Below are 27,168 nucleotides of genomic sequence, written 5' to 3'. Positions count from 1 at the left end.
ATTACAACTCAGCAAGCCAATATGAAAGAAGTGTTTATATAAAATGAAATTTGGCATAGTGCTCTGAAATCAACAGAACTAGATCTGAACCTTGACTTTCCCATTTACTAGCTGTATTCATCTATGTTCTCCAGAGGAACATGAGCCAATAGGATACATGCACATATATATAGAAAGAGATTTATTTAAAAGAATGTGATTATATGACTATGGGGGCTTGATGAATCCAAAATCACCAAGGAGGCAGGCAGGCAAGAGATATAGGAAAGAGTTGCAGTTTAAGACCAAAGGCAATTCTGCTGTAGAACCAAGAAGATCCAGTGTTGCAGAGAAAGTCCAAATGCAGTCTGCTGGGAGAATTCCCTCTTGCTTAGGGATGGTTAGGGTTTTGTTCTCTTCGGGACTTCCGACTGATTGGTGGAGACCCACTCACAATATAGAGAGCAATCTGTTTTACTCAATATCTATTGATTTAAAAGTAAATTTCACAGAAATATTCAAAACAATGCTTGACCAAATATCTGTGCTCCATGGCCCAGCTAAGTTGACACATAAAATTAGCCATCACACTAACTGTGCAAGCTTAAGCAAATAAATAACCTTCTCTGAACCTCAGTCCTTGTGAAATCTGTAGAATAATATTTACCTCTTAGAGTTGCTGTGAGATTATATACATATAGTTAGTACACAGCAGGCAATTAACAAATATCAGTTTTCTATATATACATATTTTTATGACCATGATTCTTCAAGTATAATTGGTATATTTAAAGTGAAATAAAAATGAAAAAAAGAAAGAAAAAATAAATAAAATATATTTTGAATATATGTTCTCTTCACAGAATTGATAAAGAAAATACAATAGAAAGTAGTTTAGTCCTGTTTACTCTCCATGCTTACAATGGACTATATCTTAACAGTGTTCCTTTAACTTGACATGAGGCTCCATTTGGTTTGGTGCCTAAAACCACACCTAGGCATGTGTTAATGATCAGTAATATGCACTCTGCCGTTCTGGAGCAATTATCTGCTGTCAAATTCTTACTTGAGACATGTAAAACAAGAAGAAATTCACTGTTTTACAGAATGTTTCACCATATTGCCCAACCGAAAACAAACTAATATTAATGACCTCTCATTTGGAAGATTAAAATATAATTTTTAAAGGTAGATGAACGCAGCCAGCTAAAATAGAAACTGCTCTTAATCTCTAACCTTTCCTCCAAATTTAATCAAAGTCTCTTTCTGAGGTTCAAGGAACTTCAGAGTTTCCCTCAATTTTTCTTCATTTGTGCCTCTCTCTGCAGTTTTGGGTTCCAGCTGGAAGCAAACATACCCAAATACCCCAGATGAAGTTGTTCTCACGAGATGTCCAGCCCAGTTTTCAAGACTTGAGAGGTTCAGAGGGTTCAGATAAAGTTTGGGATCAGCAGCCAAGCACTTGAATGCTTATCTGAATTGAACCTTCTAAGTTTTGTCCAATATTAGCCCTTTAACTGGAGATAAATGTTTATTACCTCTCATTAGCTCTTTGTGTCTTAGATACATCTGGATCCGCATAGCATTAAGATATTACACATTTGTCATTTTGCACGTTTTTGTGGAGATTTTTGTGTTGTAATATTTTAATAAATTAAATTACAGTCACAAGAGGATAAAGAAGAGTTTAGTGATATATTTATATATTTGCCAATTACCAATATTTAAAGACATACAAGTTTTAGACAGCGATGGAGATCACCTAATTCTATGGCAGATGCATATGACATGGAACTATAATTCACTATTTTCCCCCCAAAATAATTAGCATGTTTAATAAGTAAATGTTTCATAATCTATATGGAAACCCAAGAGCAGATAATTCCTTTTAATTTAAAGTTGGAAAAAGTGAAAAAGAAGTTCTGGTTTGAGATGGCAACTGAGCTGAACATAATTCTTTTCTCCCCCTAGAGACCCCAATAAAATGATACTAAAGGATAAACCTTTAACACTGAAGAGAATAGGAAGAGGATAAATAGCAGTTAGGACATTGTAACAACTCTATGTAAATCAAAAATGAAATGGGAGGAGTAATGTTAGAGTTACCTGACACCTCCCACCAAGAAAAACAGACCAAAACAACAAATAAATAAAAATGTTTTGACTAGAGAGACTTAGGAAGTATGCTGAAAAGCACCAGGGAAATAGCAAAATCCCTGTGGAGCACAGAAGCCCAGGATAGAACCATAGGGAAGGAAGTGAGGCATTCTGCCTCTGCCACACTGTCTCCTTCACCAGGACTGGCTTGCAGTCAGGGTAACTTCTTACAGGGAAAATGTAAGTTGGATATCCCCAGCAGTCCCTATTGCTGCCACAAATGGCAGCAATCCTTGCTACAGAAGAATCCCCCAGTCCTCACAGGCCCTAAATCCAATTTGAAGAGTATCCAAAATTTCACACAAGTACACTGCTGCAGAGTAGGAGCCTACACTGAGCCCCTAGGCTGTTAAGGATGGGTAACTGCTAGAGTGGCTAGAGTGTGTCCTGTCCTGGGAGGTTATAGCAATGGACTCTCACCATCCCTGAGGCTCCATGATCATTCTGTCACATTCACATGGGTGCCTATAGCACCACAACCATGGCTACCTGGATTCTAGACCATATGAACAACCAAGACTCTGGTGCTCAAGTCCATACAGCACATCACCCCTAAGGGAACAGGTATACCTGTGCAGTAAGAATACTACCATGCAGCTAGCTCAATGCCCAGCCCACATAAACTCATGTTGTACACCTGGCTGGACGGCAAGTTTGTGTGCACCCACACCTAACCTGACTGCTAGTTCTGCAGCAGCTCTGCTTCTCTGACAGGCTGTTGCAAGCCCTCAGCTCCACTACACTCACACTGAATCCATTCTTGGCCTGACAGCTGGTATGGTGGAAGAGCTATCCTTGCACACAGACTGCTGCAAAACTTCCAGGTTCCACTACACCATCATGAACCTTCACTTAACCCAAAAGCTGGTCCTGCAGCAATGCTGCCTCTACAGGCAGATAGCCACAGGACTTCCCACCTTACTGTACTCACACAAACCCGAGCCTGGCATGACAGCTGGCCTGAGAGTGGCCCACCCCTAGACAGACTGCTGTAGGACCTCCCAGCCTTGCCGTGTCTACACATGGCTCAGCTCAGTCTCACAGCTATCCCAGTAATGGACTCCACCTCCCTGGAAAGCCTGACACAGCCTCTTGGCCCGTTGTGCCTACACATAGCCAACCCAACAACCAGCTCAGCACTCCCACCTACAGCAAAACTACACCAACACCATCATAAACTCATGCAGCCTAGACCACTAAGGCAATCACAGAAATCACTGACAGTGATTACAGCTGAAGAAACTTCATGGAGACCATGTTACTGACTCACCCAAAACCAAAGTCAATGCACCGTATCTCACTAAAACTCTAGAAAGAATCTACAGGAAGAAGTCTATCCCTAGGACAATTAATTCACAAATTGGAAAAAGAAACTATTCTACTAGATACACAGATCAATGTAGGGACATAAGAAATATGAAGAACCAAGGAAGCATGACACCCCCCCAAAACAAATAAACACAGTAAATTCTTAGTAGCAGACTACAAAAAAAGGATATTAACAAAATGCCTGAAAATTTTCAAATTAATGATCTTAATAAAACTCAGTGAGATACAAGAGAATACAAATATTTCAATGCAATCAGAAAAGCAATTCATTATCTGAATGAGAAGTTTAACAAAGAGATAAGATATTACATGAAAAAAGAACCAAACAGAAACATCAGAGCTGAAAAAAATCAGTTAATGAAATAAAAACTACAATTGAGAGCTTTAGCAACAGACTAAACAGAATAAAGAATTTCTGAACTTCAACAGATCATTTGAAATAACTCAGAGGGGACAACATAAAATAAGAATAGAAGAGAATTTAAAAAGCCTATGGGGCTTATGGGATACCCTTAATCACACAAACTTTCTCATTATAGTAGTTTTAGAGAGAGAAGAAATAAAGGAAGTCACAGAAAACCTATTTAATGAAATAATAGCTGAAAACTTCCCACATGTTGGAAGATATACGAATATCCAGATTCTAGAAGCTCAAAGCTCCTCAATTAGATTCAACTTCCAAAAAATCCTCTCCGAGGCATATTATAATCAAACTGTCGAAAGTCAAAGACAAAGAGATAATTCTAAAAGCTGCAAGGGAAAAGCATCAAGTGATATAGAAGGGGATCTCCATGAGACTATTAGCAGATTTCTTAGCAGAAAACTTGCAGGCCAAGAGAGTGAATGATATATTAAAAGAGAGTTTAACAAATAAATTCTTTCAGCCAAGAATACTATATCCAACACAACTATTCAGAAATGAAAGAGAAATAAAGACCTTTACAGAAAAACAAAGCCTGAGAGAACTCATCACCATTAGACTAACCCTACAAGAAATGCTTAAGGGAGTGCTACAACTGAAAACGGAAGGACAATAATTACTACCATGAAAACAGGTGAAGGTATAAAGCTCACCAGTAGCAATCAATTCATAAATCAAACTCAGAATATCACAGTGATATAATGGTGCTATATAAATCTCTCAATTCTCTAATACAAAGGTTTGAAGTAAAAGTGGTCAACAACAACAACAATTACAATTAGTGGCTAGGGAACATATAATAGAGAAGAAAAAATCAGGCAATTAAAATTTAAATTGAAAGGAGGAAAATGTCCAGAGTATTTTTATGTGACCAAAGTTAAGTTGCTATCAGCTTAAAATAGTCTATTTTGGCAAGACTCTTTATGTTAGCCCAATGATAACCACAAAGAAAGCAATTATAGCAAATACACAAACAAGAAAGAGGAAGGAAAAAAGCTTCACACCAAACCACAAAGGTATACAACAAAAGAAAAAGTGGGAGTAAAGAATCTATTAAACAACAATAAAACAATTAACAAAATGGCAGGAGTAAGTTCTTATCTAACAATAATCTTTAATGTAAATAGTTTAAGTTCTTCAATTAAAAAATATAGAGTAGATGCATGAATAAAAAAAACTAGACCCAACTATATTCTGCCTGCAAGAGACTCACCTTAGCAGTAAAGACAAACAGACTAAAAATAAAGGGGTGGAAAAAGATCCCATACAAACACAAATTAAAAGAAAGAAGGAATAGTCATATTTATATATGATAAAATAGAATATCAGTCGCATATAGTAAAAAGAGACAAAGCTTATTCTATAATGATAAGGAGATCAGTTCAACAAGATGATATAACAATTGTAAATATATATGCACCCAAACTGGAGCACCCATATATATAAAGCAAATATTTTTAGACCTAAAAGGAGAGAGAAACTGAAATGCAATTATAGTAGGGGACTTCAACAGCCCACTTTCAACAATACCTTTACTGAGAATATACCCAAAGGAATAGAAATCATTCTATCATAAAGACACATGCACACATATGTTCACTGCAGCACTATTCACAATAGCAAAGATATGCCATCAACATAATACCCATCAATGGTAGACTGGATAAAGAAAATGTGGTGCAGGCCAGGTGTGGTGGCTCACGCCTATAATCCCAGCATTTTGGGAGGCTGAGGCAGGCAGATCACCTAAGGTCAGGAGTTCAAGACCAGCCTGGCCAACATGGCAAAATCCCATCTCTACTAAAAATGCAAAAATTATCCAGGCGTGGTGGCACATGCCTGTAATCCCAGCTACTGAGGAGGCTGAGGCAGGAGAATTGCTTGAACCCGGGAGACAGAGGTTGCAGTGAGTCGAGATTGTGCCACTGCACTCCAGCCTGGGTGATAAAGTAAGACTCCATCTCAATTTTTTTAAAATGTGGTACATATACAACATGGAATACTATGCAGCCATAAAAAAAATGAGATCATATCCTTTACAGGAACTAGATGGAGCTGGAGGCCATTATCCTTAGTAAACTAACACAGAAACAGAAAACCAAATACTGCATGTTCTCACTTATAAGTGGGAGCTAAATGATGTGAACACATGGACACATCAAGGGGAACAACACACATCGGGTCATATGGAAGGGTGGAGGGTGGGAGGAGGCAGAGGATCCGGAAAAATAGCTATTGAGTACTAGCCTTAATACCTAGGTGAAAAATAATCTGTACAACAAATCCCCATGACACGTTTATCTATGTAACAAACCTGCATGTGTACTCCTGAACTTAAAAGTTTAATTTTTAAAAAGATCAACAAAAAGAAATGTTTGTTTAAAAAAACAAAATTGAGAAACTTTAACTAGACTGAGAAAAAAATACTCAAAAAAAGATTAAAAATTAGACATTACAATTGATACCACAGAAATACAAAGACACATAAGAAATTATTTTGAACAACTATACTCCAACAAATTTGATAACATAGAAGAAATGGATAAGTTCCTGGATTACAACCTACTCAGATTAAATTATGAAAAAAATAGAAAATCCGAACAGACCAAAGAGTGAGAAAATTGATTCTATAATAAAAATTCAGGGGCACAGCCAGGGCAGACCTGGGGGCTCCGCATGCTACAGCTGTCCCCCAGCACCCCCACTGTAATCTCTGTGGAGCCTCGCAGAGCAGAGCCAACAGGCTAACCCCAGCCAGCCACCAGGAGCCAGGCAGGGGGTATCCAGACACAGGGAGGGGACTGATGCACGTACATGGCCCTGGCAGCTGCCATGGCAGACGGTGGCCCTGGCCCCAGGGCGGGGCAATGGTGGCTCAGGACCACGTGTTTACTTTCAGAGCCCACCCCCCAGGGCCACAGGAGGAGGCCCTGGCGGCACAGACGATAAGGGCCCAGTGAGGCACCAAGGGAAGGTCACCGTCAAGTATTACCACAAGGAGCTACAAGGTGCCTCAACCTGGAGGAGTGGATCATGGAGCAGCTGACACAACTCCCCAACTGCCAGGAAAAGGAGATCCCAGAACTGGAGATTGATGTGGATGAACTCCTGGACATGGAGAGTGAGGATGCCCAGGCTGCCAGGGTCAAGGAGCTGCTGGTTGACTGTTACAAACCCACCGAGGCCTTCATCTCTGACCTGCTGGACAAGATCTGGGGCATGCAGAAGCTGAGCACACCCCAGAAGAAGTGAGGGTCCTTGACCCAGGTGAATGGTGGCTCAGGACAATCGCTGTCCCCCCAACCTCATAGCAACAGCAATACCAGCAGACTCTGTGGCCAGGCTCAGTGCCATGAGCAGGTCTTTTCCCCTGCCCCGTTCGTTTTCCATTTTTGGGGTTCTTCATTGTTATTAAACCAATGAGACTTTTTGTGTTTTTACGTTGACTCTGTGGCGCAGGACCTTTAATAAAGCTAGGATATGCCTTTGGTGCAGCTAAAAAATAAAAATAAAAATAATAAAAAGTCTTGAATCAAAGAAAAACCAAGGATCTGATAACTTCATTGCTTAATTAGTTCTAAAGAAGAACTACTACCAGTGCTTCTCAAACTATTGCAGAAAATGGAAGAGGAAGGAAAACTTCCAAACTCATTTTATCAGGCCAGCTTTATGTTGATTTCAAAACTGGATAAGGACTCAACAATAACAAAAAGAAAACTACAGGCCAATATTCCTGATGAACATAGATGTAAAAATTCTCAACAAGATACTAGCAAACTGAATCCAGGAGCACATTAAAAAGATCATTTACTATGACCAAATCAGATTCATTCCATGGATGCAAGGATGGTTTAATATATGCAAATCAGTAAATATGGCACACCACATTAACAGAAAGAAAGACAAAAACCATATAATCATTTCAATAGATAGAGAAAAAGCATGTGACAAAATTCAACATTCTTTCATGATAATAACTCTCCACAAATTAGGTATAAAAGGTACATATGTCAACACAATAAAGACCCACAGCTAACATCATACTGAATAAAGAAAACCTGAGAGCTTCTCTTCTAAGATCAGGAACAAGTATGCCAACTTTCACCACTTCTATCTGACATAGTATTAGAAGTCCTAGTCAGAGCAATTAGGCAAGAGAGAAATAAATGAGATCTAAACTGGAAAAGAGGAAGTCAAATTGTTCCTGTTTGTAGATTATACGATCTTATATATAGAAAACCCTGAAGACTGCACCAAAACTACGGTAGAACTAATAAATATATTCAGTAAAGTTTCAGAATACAAAATAAACATACAAAAATTAGTAACATTTCTATACGCTAATAGTGAGCTATTTGAAAAAGAAATTAAGAAAATAATTCCATTTACAGTAACTACAAAAACCATAAGATGCCTAGTAATAAACTTAACCAAGTGGGTAAAAGATCTATACATTGAAAACTATAAAACACTGATAAAGAGTACACAAATAAATGAAAAGATATCTTGTGTTTGTGAGTTAGAAGAATTAGTATTGTTAAAATGGCCATACTATCCAAAGCAATCTACATATTTAATGCAATCCCTATCAATATACCAAATGACATTCTTCACAGGAATAGAAAAAGTAACCTTCATATAAAACCACAAAAGCCCCAAATAGCCAAAGATATCTGAGCAAAACCAACAAAGCTGGAGGCATCTTATAGTAACCAAACAGCATGGTACTGTCATAAAAACAAACAAGTAAACCAATGAAGAGAATAGAGAGCCCAGAAATAAACTCATGCACCTACAGCCAACTGATTTTCAAAAAAAAGTCAAGAACACACAATGAGAAAAAGACAGTCTCTTCAATAAGTGGTTCTGGGAAAACTGGATATCCACAAGCAGAAGACTGAAACTACCCCCCTACTTCTCAACATATACAAAAATCCACTCTAGATGGATTAAAGATTTAGATGTAAAACCAAAATAATAAAACTACTAGAAGAAAACGTAGGGAAGATGCTTCATTACACTGGGCTGGGCAACAATTTTTTTAAGAAAGACCTCAAAAGCACAGGTGACAAAAGCAAAAATAGTCAAATGAGATTACATCAAAATAAAAGCTTTCGTGCAGCAAAGGAAACTATTAGCAGTGAAATGACAATCTACAGAATAAGTGAAAATATTTGCAAACTATACGTTATACATTTGACAAGGAATTAATATCTAGGATATATAAGTAATTTAAAATTCAACATCAAAAAAATGGGCAAAAGATTTTAATTGACATTTCTCAAAAAATACAGACAAATGGCCAACAGGTATATTAAAATGCCCAGTATCACTATTTATCAGGGAAATGCAAATTAAAATAACAATGAGATATCATCTTACCCCAGTTAGAATGGCTATCATCAAAAAGGCAAAAAATAACAAATGCTGGTGAGGATGTAGAGAAAAGGGCACTCTTATACACTTAATAAGAATGTAAATTAATAACCATTATAGAAAACCATATGGAAGTTTCTCAAAAAAACTTAAAATAGAACTATTATATTACCCAGTAATACCACTACTGGGTATTTACCAACAAGAAGGGAAATCAGAGTACCAAAGTGATACCTGCACCTTCATGTTTACTGTAGCACTATTCACAATAGCCAAGATACAGAGTCAACTTAAATGTCAATCAACAGATGAATGGTTAAAGAAAATATTACAATATATATGTAATATGTTTAGCTGCAAATATATTATTTATTATGAAAATGTTATATTTATGAATATCTTTAAATATATATTTATATGTTATATAATACAAATTATATATGTAAATATATATAATATTTTTATATATTATCCAGCCATAAAAAAGAATAAAATCCTATCAATAACAACACAGATGAGACTGGAGGACAATCCTTCCTGCAACATGGATAAGACTGGAGGACATTGTGTTGAGTGAAATAAGTCAGGCACAGAAAGATAAATACTGCAGTTCTCACTAATATATGAGACTTAAAAAATTGAGATTATAGAAATAGAGAGTAGAATAGAGGTTATTAGAGGCTGGAAAGGATAGTGGGGAGAGGAAAATAGGGAGAGGTTTGTTAACTGATGCAAAACTACTGCTAGATAGGAGAATTAAGTTCTAGTGTTCATTTTAGTGTACTGTGGCACTCTAGGGTGACTATGACTAATAATAATTTAGTGTATACATTTTAAAAGCTAGAAGAGAGAATTCTGAATGTTCATAACACAAACAAATGATAAATGTTCAAGGGATGGATATGCTAACTACCTTGATTTGGTCATTAAACAATGTATACATGTATTTAAATGTCACTCTGAATCCCATAAACATGTACAATTATTACACGTCAATTAAAATTTTTCAAAAATTAAAAATAGAAATACCATATGACCCAGCAATCCCAAGACTAGGTATATATCCAAACGAAATGAAATTAGTATACTGATTAGTATAAATTAGTATACCTGCACTCCCATGTTTATTGCAGCATTATTCACTAGCCAAGATATGGAATCAACTTAAGCATCCAACAATCAATAAATAGATAAAGAAAATATGCTATGTCTAAACAATGGGAGAGTATTCGGTCATTAAAAAGAATGAAATCCTATCATTTGTGACAACATGGGTGAAATTGGAGGATATCATGTTAAGTTAAATAAGCCAGACACAAAAAAACAAACACCCCATGATCTCATTCATATGTGGTATCTAAAAAAAATAAAAGTTGGTATCATAAAGAGAATAAAACTGGTTAGCAGAGGCCGGAAAGCAGAGGATGAAGAGAGGTTGGTCAACACGTGCAAAGTTAAATAGGAGGAATAAGTAATAGGATGATAATGTTTGACAGTAAAATAGTGTATATTACAAAATAGGTAGCTGAGTGGCTTTTGAATGTTCTCACCACAAAGAAGTGATACATGCATGAAGCAATGGATACACTAACTACCCTGATTGGATCATTTTGTATCATAGATATGTATCAAAACATCAAAATTGTACCCCATAAGTATGTCTATTTATAAAATGCCAATTTTAAAAAATTAAGAAAAACACTGAAATATTCATGCCTTTAAGTCTAAAATTGAAGACTATGTTCAAAAAGCTAAACATATATATACGTATATATATACACATATATATGTATATGTGTATATATATACGTATATATATACGTATATGTGTGTATATATATACACGTATATATATACGTATATGTATATATATTCAACAGAGGTAGAAATCACCAAAGAACTTAAATCTAATAATATTTATTATGTAGCAAGTATGTGTAAGTATTTTGATAAGGCTAGGAATGTAGCAACACAAGGTGTAGTCCCTACATTCCTGATGCCCGCCGACAAATGGAGAAAATAAGAAAGGGTGCAGGTCAGAGCTGTGATTGGAAGTGTGAAGTGCTCTAGAAGCACGTAGGAAGACTATTTCATCTAGGCATAGAGTGTCAGTAGAGGCTTCCCAAAGAAAATGTTGTAGAAGGTGAGACATAAAAGGTTACCTCAGCAAATAGTGGAAAAGACTTTTGGGGAAAGGTTAAGACTTGTTGAGCAATTTCTTGAATGTTAACTCTGTGCAACAGCCATCAATTGAATAGGTAGACAATTTCATGTCCCAGTCCATGAAGTTAAGTAGTGACAACCTTACTAAGTAGCAACCCACATCTACTTCACGTTTACTACAGAGAAGTAGTGCCCTGCTGCTACTCAAAATTATCTCTGTCACAATGAAACGTTCTGGAAAATAATGTTTTCAAAGGGAGAAGACAATCAGTTGGAGAGATGGAGGGACACAGAGAGATACATCAGAAATGGAATTCTTCCTCCTCTATTACAAATCATATAAGCAGGGAGTTTTCCATTAAGACAGAATATTTTATTATAAGAAATAGCAATAACTAAAAGTTATGTTGAAAAAAGACAAACTGAATGAAAATAGCCAAAAAACAAAAGCCAGGATTGTATTGTCAAGATGTTTACAAAAAGGATTGATATTTGTAAAGTGAAAATTAATGGAATTAAAGAATTAGCAATATTTTAAAATGTTTAAAAGTTTGTAAGAAATCTCTTAAACCAAGTCCAAGCAGAAGTGCTATTGGAATGTTTTCAGAAACAAAATCTGAGTAAACCCCAAAACAAGTTATAGGACACAGGAGGTCCTGCCACATGAAGGAATGAGCAGCAGACAAGACCAGGCCTGGTCTCCGCCCCGACAATAGGCAGACACAACATTAGGCTTTGTGCAAAAGCTGTACAAAGGTTTTCATGGAGATTTATTAAACAGAAGAGGGAGAAATAGATGAAACAATAAACACTGATTAAAAATAAAAGATCTCTTTAACAGACATGGGAAAATGCCCACAGATGAAAAAGCATCAATAAAAGAAAAAACAGTTTAAACACATTCGGTAACCCAAGAGTTAATTCAACAAAGAGGAGGAAAAAATTTAGTAGTGAGTTTAAAAAATATATATAAACACAATATTTCTGAAAATCTTTTTACTTCTTTGATAATTAGAGAGATATTGCCAATAAAAACATAGGCAACGTGAACTAAACACACTTTACAAATAAAATGGATTAGATAATCAAATAGGGTAATAAGTGTGAAAACATTTCGCATTGTACAAATTCCAACACAGATGTGGAACACTGTCTTTAGAATCCACACTATTTGCTTCACAGGCATTTATAATATATAAGTAAAACTTTACTATATGATAGTATGTGCTAGAAAAAAATGTAAAAGGAGAAAAAAGATACAAGCTTCAAGTAGCACAATTAACAATTATAAAATTACGGTCAAACAACAGCACATCTGTAATCACTTAGAAAGTCAAGCTTTGTCAGATTAGCAGTTGTAAGATACTGCTTCTGGGGATAAGACATTTGTTTACTAAAAGAAAATTTCCTTTAAAGAACTTTTTTAAGCAGCATAAAATCGTCTTCAAGTTAAAGTTTAGCCAACAAACGCTTTGTAAGTTAAAGCATAGTCATGGCATCTTCGACTTTCTCCTATTCCACATTTCCTAGCCTCTTCTCTCTCAGACAATTTCTGTCTCACTCAAGAAGAAACATAGAAAAGGTGGGGACAGGCGGGGTCACATCAGTTGGTTCATTCAAATGTTTTACTAAGCTGCTAATTGTGCTAAGCACTAGACTAAGTGCTACGGAAAAAGTAGTGAACAAGAAAGGCAATGTCCCTACTCTAAAGAGTCATATACTTTAGTGGAAGAAATAATAAATGAAGACAGAATGACATATAGGTAGGTAGGTAAGTAGGTAGGTAGGCAGGTAGGCATAAATTATCTGATTTTTAAAGAACTAATGTTTCAGATTATTCCTCTGTGTTCAGTTTGGTGGCCCAGGATCAGATATGTTAAAATTGGCAAAATCAAGAAATACAATGAAAGGGAGGCTGCTGCACATTCATGAGTACCTGTCTTTGCCAGAGACTGTACCCTATATTTTTTCAGTTATTCCTACTAGTAACCTTGGGAGGGAAGTATTATTATACCCATTTAATAAGTGAGGCTTAGGGAACTTTAAATAATTTACCCAGATTCACAGGTAACAACAGAGTCGAGATTCTATGTTCTGTCTAGACCCAGAGTCTAACTCCTTTCTGCTGTTACTCCTTGTCTCTTTTTTTTTTTTTTTTTTTTTTTTGAGATGGAGTCTTGCTCTGTCACCTAGGCTGGACTGTAGTGGCACGATCTGGGCTCACTGCAAGCTCCACCTCCTGGGTTCATGCCATTCTCCTGCCTCAGCCTCCCGAGTGGCTGGGACTAGAGGCGCCCGCAACCATGCCCGGCTAATTTTTTGTATTTTTAGTAAAGACGCGGTTTCACAGTGTTAGCCAGGATGGTCTCGATCTCCTGACCTCGTGATCTGCCCACCTTGGCCTCCCAAAGTGCTGGGATTACAGGCATGAGCCACCGCGCCCGGTCCCTCCTTGTCTCCTTTTAGCAAAATGCCTGCAATTTCTATCAAATGTTCCTATATAGTTTGTGTACAAATGATGCCAAAGCATTCAGTCAAATAAAAAAGGAATAAACTAATGCTTTGTGCTTAAATGTGAATGTTTTAAAGACAAAATCATTATCAGCTCAGTAAACTACATTATCGAACTGTATTCTAATTACTAACATTTTTAGTCAACATTCAAAAAGTTTTCAGCCAAATCAGTTAACCAATGCCTTGGGAGTGGGCAGAAGAAATGATGTCCTGGATACTTTTCCTTTTCTTAGCCATAAAATCACTGTCCCATAAAAACCTCACCTTTCCCCACAAATTGTTACCACTTTTTTGTTTCCCTCATGATTTCCAAAGCTGTAAAACTAGAGAAAGCAGAATTTAAAGCCACTTTAAACGACAAGCCTACAGAAATGGCTTTCTATGAACCTAATATATTGGCTCTTCAAAATTGTTGCTCCATATAATACATGACCCTCTTTAACATTACATCATGGCCACTTCCCTTAGGACTTCTAAACTTGGAGAAATCATCCTCATAGTGAAGATTCTCACTTAAGAGTAAACATCCCTGTGGCTCTTGTCTGCATAAATAATAAAAAGTAATGAAGATCAGACAGTGAAAGTTAGCAGCCTCCTTTTAGCTCCTGTGTGTGCTGAAACATTATACAAATATGTATTTTTAAGAAAAAGTTGATGGAATCTTGTTAAAAATGTTTGCTGTAATTCAAATGTCTTGTTATTCTCCATTTTCTTATCTGTAAATATTTGATCCACATTTGTCTTCCCTACATGAATTATTTCTAAAAACCTCTGCCTCTAAATTTCTTCTTTATATAACTTCTACCCAAACTGGGAGGCTAAAGGTTGAAACTAATTTTCAAAGAAAAAGGTTTTAAAAAATAAACTCTTGATTTTTATGCCCTCCCCTTTTCCAGACAAAACAAACAAGATGATCTTTGCTCCTGGTTTAAACAAAAAAGCTATAAAGACACTGGGAAGATTTGAATATGGTATTAATATTGGTTGATTAGGCAATTACTGCTGATTTTATCAAGTGTAATAATAGTACTATGATTAGGAAAGAAGAGCCAGGCATGGTGGCTCATGCTTTTAATCCCAGCTATTTGGGAGGCTGAAGTGGGAGGATTGCTTGAAGCTAGGTGTTTGAGACCAGCCTGGGCAACACAGTAAGACCCCAAATCCAAAAAAATTTTTAAACTTAGGCTGAGGTGGGAGTATCACTTGAGCTCAGGAGTTCAAGGCTGCAGTGAGCCATAATTGTGCCATCACACTCCAGCCTGGGTGACAAAGTAAGACCATCAACTCAAAAACAAACAAAATGATTAGGAAAGAAAATATTCTTAGAAGCATGCAGAAATATTGATGGGTGAAGTTTTCTCATGTCTTCAAATTACTTTAAAGTAATTCAGCAAAAATAAATAAAATTGTACATATGTAGAGAAAGTTAAATCAAACATAGCAAACATCCTAATTATTAAATCTAGGCAGTCATATGCAAGTATTAAATTAAAACTATTGGTCTGCTAGAGTTGTATAAGTTGTATATGAATAATACAGTCTTTCCCATGTAGAGACTTATAAATACTTTATATAGATATACATTTGGAATCATGGAACCAATATGCTCGAATAGCTGAGATTTCCATTTTCATGCAAATGTCCATCTACCTGGAGTTGTATTCCATTCTGCCCACTCTTTTGATCAAGTATAAACTGTGCAGATATAAACATAAAACCAAAAGTCAACTGTTTTAATTGTATATAATGCTCTGAAATGAAAGATAGAGTAATTTGTATTTGGTAAAACTTGTTAAAATTCCCCAAAATTCAATATTTTAAAGCAAGTCTTTAACACTTGCTATTATATCTTGGAATTCCATGAAATTAGGTGTATATTATTGATTATACTAATAAAACATTTTATATTTTTATTAAATTACCCTCAATTATTTGTCAATACTGTACTAAATTCATGATTTGATCAATTCTTTCAGCAAAATTAGAATTTGACATACTACCTTTAAAATAAATGTTACATATATATAATAAAATATATATAATATTGTGAGTAAATTGGAAGCACATTACATATTTCTGGGTTTGATCTGCTGGGGAGTATTTTAGTTGTTAGAGACTTAAAGTTTCAGAGGCTGTGGCAGATTGTATTTTTCAAAAATGGAAAAACTTAGGTCAATATCTATACATTATCCAATCCACATACTCTTTTTAACAATGTGGCTGACATTTCCTACCAAAAGGTGGGATCTACGTTCCTTCCTCTTGAATCTGCATAGTAACCTATTACTGACCAGACCAATTTAATGTGGCAGAAATGATGCTATATGACTTCCAAAGCTAGGTCTTTAAAAGGACACAGCTGCCATCTGGCTTTCTGGGTGCTTGTCTTTTGGAGTCTAGCCGCCATGTTGTGAGGAAGCCCAGGTGTCAGGTTCCAGCCCCAGCTGGGATCTGAGGAGAGCTGGTGGATGGGTGGTGAGTAGCTGAAAGAACACTTGAGGGATTATAGGCAGTTGGGACATGGCTTTATTCTCTCCCCCATCCACATGCAAGGTAGCCGGCTCTATGGCTCCTGCTGCCCCCACGCCTGCAGCTGCTCTCCCCCACATGCTCACAGCTTCCTGGCTCCCTGGCTTTTGTCCACCTGCAAGGCAGCCAGTGGCTCCCTTATAGAGTCAGCAGTGCAGTTATATTACTCACAGACAATAGTGGCTCAAAGCCAGGTGATGAGCCCACCCCTAACATGGTTACATAACTGTGATTACATAATGCACGGGATTATGTGCCTGCGCTGCATTCCCGCTGTGTCATGCTGAACCGGATGTTTACCTCAGCCTACTCTTCACTGCCATGCAGGCAATTTTCCTTAAACCAGGCCACATGAAAAGGCCACATGTGGCTGTTAGAGCCAACAGCCCCAGTTAGACCCTTCCCCCCTACCCAGCCAACATCAGCATCCACCACCAAACATACAAATGAAGGAATTTTCAAATGCTTCTAGTTTCCAACTCTTGAGTCTTTCTGCTGAGACCCAGACATCATAGAGCAGAGAAAAATCATACCCCCTGTACATTGTCTCAATTCCTAACCCACAGAATCTGTGAGAAATAATAAATGTTTATTTCATCTTAACCCACTAAATTGTAGGGTAATTTGTTACACAGCAATACATGATTAATAAATACTTTGGTATCTGGAAGTAGGGCATTGACATAACAAAATTCTAAAAATGCAGAAGTGGCTTGGGGACTGCATGGCAAGCAAAAACTAGAAGGGCTGTGAGGAAAAGTGTTTGTGGAGGTCTAAAAGCCTCCACAATAAAAGAAAGTGATGAGGAGACTTAGCAGGAGTCATACAGTTTTCTACAAGATTGTTGGTGAGGGCTAAAAAGATTTAAAGAAAATGCTACTGGAAAATGAAAGGGGATCCTGATTTTGCAGTGTAAAATGTTTAGCAATATTACTGACTGCAATAAAGTAGACATATGAAAATTGTACACGATGAACTGGATGATCTAGCCAAGGTGATTTCCAGGCAAGGTTGGAAGTGCTTCCTGGTTCCTTCTGCTTACAGTAAACTACAAGAGAAGAGAGGAGCAAAAAGAAGGACTGTTAAGCAATCAAAAAGCCAAGACTTGTGACCTCTCCAAACTTCAAATAAAGCTAAAACTAATAAATTGCTTCCAGGTAGATCGAATTCAAGGTCCAATCAGGAAACATGGTAAAAAGATGAAACTAAAAATGTAACTATAAAACTTTTTGTTTCAACCTCAACCTCAGGAAGATCTAAGGTAGTGCCACAGGGAACTCTTAGGTGAGTGAGATTTTAATGATGTGCTTCACAGATCCTTTCATTTAAACAATTGGTCCTCTAAGGTATGTTACTCAGCAACCCACAGAAACCCACAGTAGAGTGGGGCTTATCCCAGGGAGTTTTGTGAGTATGACTTTTTACCTAATGGAGTGAGCCCCAATAATATTCATAAAAGACTTGAATTTTAAAGAAAACTGTATTAGTATAAATACCACCAGCTTGGACTAAAAGGAGCAAGGACAGTACAAAATGAAAAGGACCTTTTAGACCCCAAAATAGCTACAAGCAGAAAACAGGCTGAGAAAACTACTCACTTAAAACACAGGCTAGGCTGGGTGTGGTGGCTCATACCTGTAATCCCAGCACATTGGGAGGCCGAGGTGGGTGGATCATTTGAGGTCAGGAGTTCAAGACCAGCCTGGCCAACATGGTGAAACCCCGTCTCTACTAAAAATACAAAAATTAGCCCAGTGTGGTGGAACATGCCTGTAGTCCCAGCTACTTGGGAGACTGGGGCAGGAGAATCACTAGAACCCGGGAGGCGGAGGTTGCAGTGAGCTGAGATTGCACCATTACACTCCAGCCTGGGTGACAGAGCAAGACTCCATCTTGAAAAACAAACAACAACAAAAACAAACAAAAAACAAAAAAACACAGGCTACCTTTTATCGGCAATAGGAGGGAAGGATGACTCAGAGAATAAAAGAGCCTAGGGAGTAAAACCAAGAGCACATGGGGACTCATTCCCAGAGCTCGTAGGAATAAGAGCTTATCAAGGAAGTGCTAGCATATATCCTGCTGGATTTCAGAATTATTATGGACCAATGTTTCCTATGTGCCTCCCACTTTCCCCTTTTTTGAATGGAAAAGTTCCTAGTACTTATCTTATTCCTCTTCCATTATTGTATTTTGAGTGGATTCGAGATGCAAATAATTTCTTTACTTCACAGGTCTTCAGAGGGATAGGAATTGTGTTTGAAGAGCTGTACTTGAAAAACCACACATAAGAAGCTTCACGTGCACTTGGACCTGATTTAGATGATGAGAACCTAGTCCTCAAGCTGATATTGTAATAAGAAGAAACTGAGGATTCTTGGGAGAGGATGAAATTTTCTATTTGGAAGAGATGTGACCATTGAGGGTGACAATGCAGACTCCACTGGTATTCACTTCATTGTGTATTCCCTTCCCATATTGAATCAATCTTCAGAATTCTGTAAAAGTAACTATGTATCACTTCCAAAGTTAAGTCATAAAAGGTATTGCAGCTTTGACTTTGACCTATTGGATTGCTCCAAGAAAACACAGTCATCATATCTTAAAGACACTCAAGTAGCCCAATGGAAACACTCACATGGAGAGAAACTGAGACCTCCTACCAATAGCCAGCACCAGCCTGTAGGTCATGTGAGAAAGTAACCTTTGATGTGGATCCTCCTGTCTAGTTAAAACTTTAGATAACTTCGGTCTCAGCTGACAAATGACTACAACCTCATGAGACATCACAGAGCCAGAACTGCCCAGCCAAGCTACTCCCAAATTTGACTCACAGGAACCATAAAAGATAATAAATGTTCAGTTCTTTTAGCCTCTAAGTTTGGGGCTGACTTGTTACACAGCATTAGATAACTAATACAGAGGCCCCAAGATTCCTTTATATAGAATAATATTATATTCTACTTTGTATCCCAATATTATAAGGCATGGGTTTATGTGGTAATATATTATTTTGAAATATTACCTAATTATTTTCCTTCCTCATTTTTTTAACATCTCTTCCCCAAAAATTCTTCCACCATTAAAATTAGTCCAGGAGCCCAAGGCTCATTGCATCAGGAAAGGGAAAGTCAGACATTGTCCAGAATTTAAAATCATTGCTGACATTTCATGGCTGGGTTTCAGGATAGATTTAACCTAAGTCCATAAAAGGCAATGATATGAAAGCAAGAGCATTTGATATGTAAGAGGTAAAATTTTCATTAGAGAAATTGGTTATTTTTTCTGGAAGTCTCAAAATTGGAATTTACTTATCAAATACCAAGCCAGATGACTACAGGTTAGAGCTTTACTATAAATAACATGAGGATGTGGCATAACAATATTTCCTGCCAGATGGTCTCTGAGATGAAGAGGAAAAAGAGAGACAGAGACAGAGAATAAGATACAAATTAAGTCATGTTATCAGTTACCATTCGAAGTGCTAAAGAGAGCCTATGATATTTGCTTTCAATTCTAGCTATAGTGATTCTCAGAAAAAAGGTACAGATATTATTGATGAAAGAAAATTATCTATCCTTATTACTTCTATTTTCTATTAACTAAAATCAGTATATCAGACAAAGAATTTAGAACAAAAATATAGACATACTAGTGGCTATTTGGGAAGTAATCAGAACACCTACAGAAAAGCATTAAGGTTATATACAAAGAAGAAAAAAAATCCTTTAGTTTCTATCACTAGGTATAGCGCTCAAGAAATATTTTTTACTTTTAAAAAATAATTGATTATGATCATATGAACATGGCCCCAAACTGAGGCCATTCTGCCATCTGTCTATCTCACAGTTAGACACTAGGAGGCAAATGCAAAAGGCATTTAGAAAGGTTTTTTTTTTATGTTTTTTGAATTTCAAATCCATAGAAATAAGGAGAAGATTTTACAAGTTCCTAGATCCACAGACTATGTCAGATTTATTGGTTTAGGTAGTTAAAAACAAGATGAACTAATGGCATTTAACAGTGTCATAATTGCAAGTTCAAACAGTGGTTCTTAATAATTTAATAAAAGCCAGCATGACACCGAAGAAAAGGAGAAATAAAAGATAGTGATGGCGGAGAAAAAAAATCTCCCACCTTGTAAGTTTCACACATTATGAGAAAAGAAAGAAGTGATGTCCTTAAGTTGTTAACTATGTTGGGGCCAACCGATTTTACAGATTCTATGATCTGCAGAATCCACAATATAGCAAATAAGCCCCTCATGAGACTCACAATGTAGGATCCACATTTTATTCTATTTGTAATCTCCAGCACATGGCACAGTGCTTGGCACACAGTAAGTGTTCAATAAATAGTTGCTAAACTCATGTTAATCTTTATAAAATCTGGAGTGGAAGGGGGTTGAAAACTGATAACAAGTATAACTTTCTTGTATGACTGCTCACTAGCTCTCCTTAGAAATGTACAATGTTGACTCAACATTTTCCTATACCACTGCTAGCACTTAATCATACCTACCTGAGAGTTCCCGAAGGCTATTTCCTTAACCAAGCATTCCTTTAACACAATGGGTGAAGGCAACAGCACCTGGAAGAACTCTGCAGTAGCCATTCTCTAGGTACTAAAGATGATGCTGAAGGATGCTACAATGGAGTTGGCTTCCCTGATATCAGTGGTAATGACAAGATTCCTATGTAAAAGAGGCCAAGGATGGTGCTTTGTCAGAGACGAAGTATGAAAAATAACCATAATCAACTCTAGTGTTAGAATGTAATAAGAGTGTTTGACCCAAGAAATATGTGGTGGTGGCAAGTTAATCTCTGGGTCTGTAGAAGTGAAATAGTTGACCAGTCTATGAAGATGCTGCTTGACATACATAAATGGAAAAATTCTAGATCTGCTAGGAAGAAACCTTACTTGAAGCATCCAAGTGGAGACTCAAGGGTTTTCCTTCTTCCCTGAGACAGTTCACAGGCCTGTAGTCTCCTGACTAGGGAATAGCCTAGTCTATTTGAAGAAAAATCCTACAGTGTGACCACTGGTTTATAGTCATGTGCCACATAATGACATTTCAGTCAACAACAGACTGCATATATGACGATGGTCCTTTAAGGGTATAATGGAGCTGAAAAATTCCTATCGCCTGGTGACTAGTGACATCACCTAGTGACAGAACCACACATTACTCACATGTTTGTGGTGATGCCCATGTAAACAAACTACTGTACTACTAGTCTTTAAAAAGTCCAGAAGATACAATTAAGTGTAACACATAATCCTTGATAATCATAATAAATGACTATGTTACTGGTTTATGTATTCACTGTACTATCCTTTTTGTCATTATTTTAGATTGTACTCCTGCTTATTTAAAAGAAATGAGAAAGATTAACTGCAAAACAGCCTCAGGCAAATCCTTCAGAAGGTGTTCCAAAAGAAGGCATTGTTATCGGAGAAGATGACAGTTCCATGAGTGTTATTGCCCCTGAAGACCTTCCTGTGGGACAAGATGAGCAAAAGTGAGTGATACTTATGATCCTGACCCTGTGTAGACTCAGCCTCCCAAAGTGCTGGAATTACAGGATGAGCCACTTCTCCTGGCCCCAAATAATGTACATGTGTATACACATTTTAGATTATAACTTTTTTTTCATTAAATCCAAAGACATTTTAACTTCATTATTTTCCTAAAGATATTTGACGGTATGTGTAAGCTTACTCCATACATTCTTGCTCAGATTCTGTGCTGGAGTTATTGGCAGCATTGATTAACACACACATAAACTGCAAAAGCACTCCTTGGGTTCTTGGAACACAGCAGGAATTCAGTCAAAGTTAGTTTCTTTCCTGTATCCTCCTCTACTTCCTGAAGAAACATTTAAAAATGCATAAAGAAACTGAGAAGTTGGCATTACAATACTTTCATTATTCTGGAAAAGTTCAATAGGTAAAACCATACTAAAATCCTAAAGACAGTCATCTTTAAATTTTCTTGAGTCATTTATGCGTCACTAAAACAGTCTCTTCCCTAAAATTACTTTTTCTACCTGCTTGCAGATGCCTGAAATTCTACTATTCTCTATTTGCTTTTTTCACTTCCTGTCTTCTGTAAAGAGGCCAACCATCTTAGGCAACTGATTAAGCATCATGATTGTTGTAACCACAGCCAGAAATTTGCTGATATTCTTCTCATTGAGAAGTGGTCTCTGGCCCTTCTTAAGTTATGATAAGCACTTTGACTGCTTTAACCAATAAAGTATGTTGGATATGATGCTATGTGAGTCCCAAGACTATAATAAGAGACCCTGCAACATCCACTTGGGACTCAGAGAACACTCACTCTTAGGGCACCTTGGAGTTGCTATGTAAGAAATGCTACCACCCTGAGGCCACCATACTGGAGAAGCCATATGTAGGCACTCTTGTTGGCCATCCCAGATGAACCTGACCCTCAGTCATCCCAAGTCACATACCAGACATGTGAGGCGAGGCAAGACATCATCTTCAGGGGTGACCACCAAGTCCCAGCTGTCCCAACTCTGCCATTGGAGTCACCCAGCTATTTGAGTCATCTCAGCTGAAGCCCCAAACATATGGAGAAGAGAAGAGCTGTCCTTTCGTACCTTACTGAATTCTTGGGCCTCAGAATCTGTGAGCATATTAAAAATGGTTCTGTTTCTACTTGGTGTTGTAGTAGTTTGCTACCCAGCAATCAATAGACAGAAGAATCATTGTTAGGCTTTACATCTCATGCATGCATTCAATGTTTATCGAAAGCCTAATGCGGCCAGACATTGTACTGGCTTCATTTAGATTGGATGAATTTCTCTGAATCTTTCTCAAGATTATGTTTGCCGGAAGCTGGGTTGCAGAGGCACTGGGCAAGATACTAAGTATATTAGGATACCTGATGTGAATAAGTTGAGGAACAGCACAGAGGATAAAGAAGAAGTTAGAACAACAGAGGATAGAGGGCAAAATAAAATGAGTTCGGATTATTTCCCTGTACCCTATCTGGCTGCACAAGTGGGATCTGACTGCATGATCTCATTTATGTGTGGAATCTGAAAGATGAACTCATAGAAGCAGAGGAGAATGGAGGTTACCACGGGCTGGAGACAGAGAGGTGGATTAGACAGATGTTGGTCAAAGGATATAAAATCTCAGTTTGACAGGGGGAATGAGTTTAGGAGATATGTTGTACAACATGGTGATTACAGTTAATAAAACAATGTATTGTATACTTCAAAATTGTTAAAAGTGTGGATTTTAAACACTTATCACACAAAAATGATAAATATATGACCTAATGAGTATATTAATTAGCTTTAGTCATTATACAATGCATGCATATATCAAAATTTGATATGTATATATCAAATTTTATGTTATATGTCAATTTAAAAATTGACATATAATTTTATGTCAATTTTTAAAAATTGAAAAATTAGGGCTGAATGCGGTGGCTCACGCCTGTAACCCCAGCACTTTGGGAGGCCGAGGCAGGTGGATCACAAGGTCAGGAGTTCGAGACCAGCCTGGCCAACATGGTGAAATCCTGTCTCTACTAAAAATACAAAAATTAGCCAGGCACGGTGGCAGGCACCTGTAATCCCAGCTATCAGGAGGCTGAGGCAGGAGAATTGCTTGAACTCGGGAGGCGGAGGTTGCAGTGGGCCTAGATTGTGCCACTGCACTCCAGCCTGGGTGAGAGAGCAAGACTCTGTCTTGGGAAAGAAAAAAAATTGAAAATTAAAAAATAAAAACAAATTGGGATCTGGCCCCAAAAAATGAATTGTAATGACTGAGGTGCCTTGAATTCACCAAAGGAAATGACCTAGTTATTAAGGACAATCAAGTTTCATTCAGTAATTTCTGGATGGCAAAGATAGATGGTTTATCAATTTGGCATATTTGTCATAATGGCTAAGGACCAAAGTTTAATATGACATAACTTTATGAAATGAAAAAAACCCCACTGATACTTCCCTGCATTTTTAGAAATATGTATGGGTAGTAGGATATAGTCAAGTATGCCTCAAACATTTACCATATAGAAACATAATTATGTCTTAATAGATTCAGAAGCCTCTGTAGGGAGTGTCTACAAAAGGCATTTCTGAAAGGGTGGGCTGAGGGGAGGGAGATAGGAAGAGCCTTAAAATTGTGAAATAAGCCTCCAACAAAATGTTTTCGATGCTTGCCTCATTCAAAATGAAAAGGAGAACAAAGATACAGATATTATCTTTTCTTGGAAAACCTTTAGATGACCATTCAATGCTCTTTGTTTATCATGATCCTTTCATTTATAAGATATGACACACCCTGTTTTACAATCTGAGTGATCTTTAGGTAACCATAATCTTTAAATATCAGCTATTTAGCTTCCACATGCTCTCTGTTTCCTTGTTCATCAAAACTTCTTTAAATTAGCTTATATTCATACCTGCTGCCCCTACTCCTTTTCACTTCTCATTGAGGAGAGAGTTCCCTTGCAATTCTACTTCTGTCTGTACACTCTACGAAAATTACACTCATTAGGTCTCCTCCAGATTACCAAATCCAATGAAATCTTCGTTCTTATCTGATTTAGCCTCACTGCAGCATTGAACTCTGTTGCCTGTTCCCCTTCTTATTCTATAATGGCATATACATATCATGATATATAATTTTATTTAAAAAAAACTCATCGCAAAATAAAAGTAATTGAAAATTGTTTAACGAAGAGTGTAACAAAGTCCTTTGCTCACTATCCCTCCCTTCCACTTGTAGGAGAAACCAATGTTCATAGCCAGGGCTCATTGTACCTGACATTTTTCTGCGTGCATCGTATGTAATTTAACATTTCATATCCAAACTGAGAGGATTCGAGATTAAAAATAAACTGTCCTTTGCTCTCAATCATACTCCTCATTTTTGATAATCAGTTACAAACATTTCTGTTTCTTTTGGTGGTTATATCCATCATGTTTATCTTCATTCATTCATTTATCAGTTAAAACTAGATCTCACTACTACCTCTATTGTGAAGAGTGAAGAATTTTGCTGACTTAAATTGCTTTTTCGCCTCCCTATCCCCACACTTTCACACCCCCAGGCTCTAAGAGGCATATTTTTATTTATTAAGTGTTTTTGTTTGCTCATCTGTGTCTTCAAATAAAATATAACCTCTATTTCTTGACTTATCCATTTTAGGCATTATCTCACATTTTACTATGCACAGTTTTATAACACTTGTCTTCTTATAGCTAAAAGTAACTCTGCTTTGTTTATAGGTTAACACAAACAAAAAACAAGAAAATATCCAAAACCAGCTTTTACAATATTATAGTTATTTAAATGTAGTTCCCTGCAGAATCAAGTAGTGTGATTGGACACTGAGTGGAGGTGGTTTCCTTGTCATTACCTTGCTGTTGGAAAGAGCACAGAACTAATGAATAGGGGGGTGGGGGCAGCATAATCCTTTTATTTCTTCATTTATTGTCATAATGCTATGGGTTCACCTTGTCATTAAGGTCACATAGCTTCTTAATCATATGTTTTATGATAGGAAATTATTTTTCTCCTTGACAAAATTCTTCCTGGAGCCCTCATACTCCCCGTTCTAATTTGCATTCTAGACCAACTGCATAACTGATATTCTGGCATTATTTTTTCTTTTTAAACATTTTTTGGTACTTATCTTAAAATTGATTTATACCTTGTTCATTAAAAAGAATGATGTGTCAGATCACCTTCTCAATACTCTTAAAATTGAAAACTGGCATTTAAAATACTTTTCCCTTGGATAGATTACAAAAGACATCTTAATTTCAAGAACATCCCAGAGGACAGTAATCTTACAACTGGTGTTTAAGTGGATTTCTTTCGATGTAAAAATTGCAGTGAAATGTGGTAATCTCTAATAATAAGCAGTATTGAGTAGTGGCAGTTTTAGTAATAATATTTTGTGAAGAGTGACATTTTACTTATTGCTACTGTTTGTAATAATAATGTTTTCAGTTCATTCAACAAACATTTATCAAGAAGTCAGTATGTGTTGGCAGTGTTCCATGTTCAGGAGATATAGCAGTGAACAGAGCTCCTCATGAAAGGTTTATACTAGTTTTTGAGGTAGAGGCAAAAGACAAGAAACATAAACTATTAAATATATAATAATAAGCCAATTGTTGATTGATATTAGGAAGGTGAGCTGAGGAATGGAGAATGGGGGTGGAATTTCAGATAGAGGGGTGTGGAACTCACTGAAAGGTGACTTTGTTTTTTTTTCTTGTTGTCTTTTACAATTTCTTCCCTTCATTTTATTTTTTAAATTATCTTTATTTCAAAATAATCATGCAGTTACAGAAAAGGTGAAGATACAATACAAAGCATCTTTTCCTGAACAATTTGAGAGAAAGTTGCTGACTTCTTGTTCCATCATTTCTGAATACTTTAGTTTATATTTCCTATAAAACAGAGTTACTCTGCTACATAATCACAATACACAATATATTAAGTACTCTGTTTCACTGATCTCATTTTTTACCTCTTTCTTGAGTTCCTTTGTTCTTTTTGTTGGATAAATTACATAAGCAAGTCTTTCAGAGGATGATCAATGAGTAGTAACATTTTCTATAGCTTACATACCCAAAAATTCCTTATTTTACCTGAACTCTTGCTTGAGAGTTTGGCTGGGCATTTACTTGTAGGTTGTA

General features: G+C 36.8%; 1 pseudogene; it reads left to right on the top strand.

Moving 5' to 3' along the window:
* Positions 1-2,162: 2,162 nt before the first annotated feature.
* LOC129039114 (protein phosphatase 1 regulatory subunit 14B-like) lies at positions 2,163-7,138 on the top strand (annotated as a pseudogene).
* Positions 7,139-27,168: the final 20,030 nt, after the last annotated feature.

The sequence above is a fragment of the Pongo pygmaeus genome, chromosome 5 (genome assembly GCF_028885625.2).
Source record: "Pongo pygmaeus isolate AG05252 chromosome 5, NHGRI_mPonPyg2-v2.0_pri, whole genome shotgun sequence".
Classification (NCBI taxonomy): domain Eukaryota; kingdom Metazoa; phylum Chordata; class Mammalia; order Primates; family Hominidae; genus Pongo; species Pongo pygmaeus.
This window is presented reverse-complemented; position numbering and strand designations above follow the sequence as displayed.